The 1,145-nt window shown below is 49.5% G+C and overlaps 1 pseudogene across 1 annotated transcript; it reads right to left on the bottom strand.

Moving 5' to 3' along the window:
* Positions 1 to 474: 474 nt before the first annotated feature.
* On the bottom strand, positions 475 to 850 carry LOC307101896 (large ribosomal subunit protein eL37-like; annotated as a pseudogene). The gene has a single exon. The product of its transcript is annotated as a large ribosomal subunit protein eL37-like (transcript).
* Between the last annotated feature and the right edge of the window lie 295 nt (positions 851 to 1,145).

Raw genomic sequence — 1,145 nt, 5'->3', positions numbered from 1 at the left:
TTATGACCGAACGACTGGAATGGCTGGTCAACCAGTTGCTATGATGCCCACTGACCACCAGGGGGCAGATGCTCAATGCAGGAGCTGCCCCCTGGTGGTCAGTGTGCTCCCACAGCCAACCTCCCTCAGCCCCTCCCTCCTGGCTGGTCCCCCTTCTGCTGCCCCTTCCCCCTGCCGGCAGGTCCCCCCCCATAGGCCCCAATTGGGGGGCTGGCCTGCCAACTTCCTGGGGTCCCTCCCCCCAGACTGCTGGCCTCTGATAAGCTTCGATTGCTGGCCAGGCTGAGGGACCCCACCTGTGCATGAGTTCGTGCACCAGGCCTCTAGTACTTTATACACACACATGTATAGCTCTCCATAAAAATTATAGAGCATTTAAAAATAATTTACAAAAATTTTAACCTCCTGCAATTTGCTGTTTTCACTCAACTCAATTTTGAAGATGTACATGGATGATTTTTTATTTTATTTTTTTATTTTTTAAAACCGAGATTTATTGCGCGACTAATCATCCAAATCCTTAAGATGAACTGGATGCGGCAACAGCTGCCCTCTTGGGTTTAGGTGTTGTTCCTTCACGGAATCCATGCCTGAATCTGCGGTACACAATTTTCAGGTGCACACAATTTTCAGGTGCCTCATGCGACCGGTCCCGGTTGTGTTTCGTCGTTTAGCCTTGGCACTCCAGTTATACTTCCTCTTGCGCTTGGCGGGGTAGCCGCACTTGCCGCAGGTGGACTTCTGCAGGTGGTAGGCCTTCGAGCAGCAGTGGCGGCACGGCGTGTGCGTCTTGTTGCGGCGCTTGCCGAACGATGACGTCCCCTTCGTCATCTTGCTTCTGCCGCCGAGACCAAAGAGCTACATGGATGATTTTTATTGCTTTATGTGGTATTCCAACTACACAGATGTATTTAATAAACTTTTAAAATAAAATTATAGCTCTTGCTGGTGTGGCTCAGGTGGTTGAGCATTGTCCCATGCACTGAAAGGTTGCTGATTCAATTCCTGGTCAGGGCACATGCCAGGATTGCAGGCTCCATCACCGGTAGGGGGCATGCAGGAGGCAGCCAATCAATGTTTCTCTCTCACATGGATGCTTCTATCTCTCTCTCTAAAAATCAATTTTAAAAATCTTTAAAAAATGG

Source organism: Cnephaeus nilssonii, assembly GCF_951640355.1.
Source record: "Cnephaeus nilssonii genome assembly, chromosome: 6".
Lineage (NCBI taxonomy): Eukaryota > Metazoa > Chordata > Mammalia > Chiroptera > Vespertilionidae > Cnephaeus > Cnephaeus nilssonii.
The sequence above is the reverse complement of the archived record's forward strand: the minus strand, read 5'-3'. Positions and strand labels throughout refer to the sequence as shown.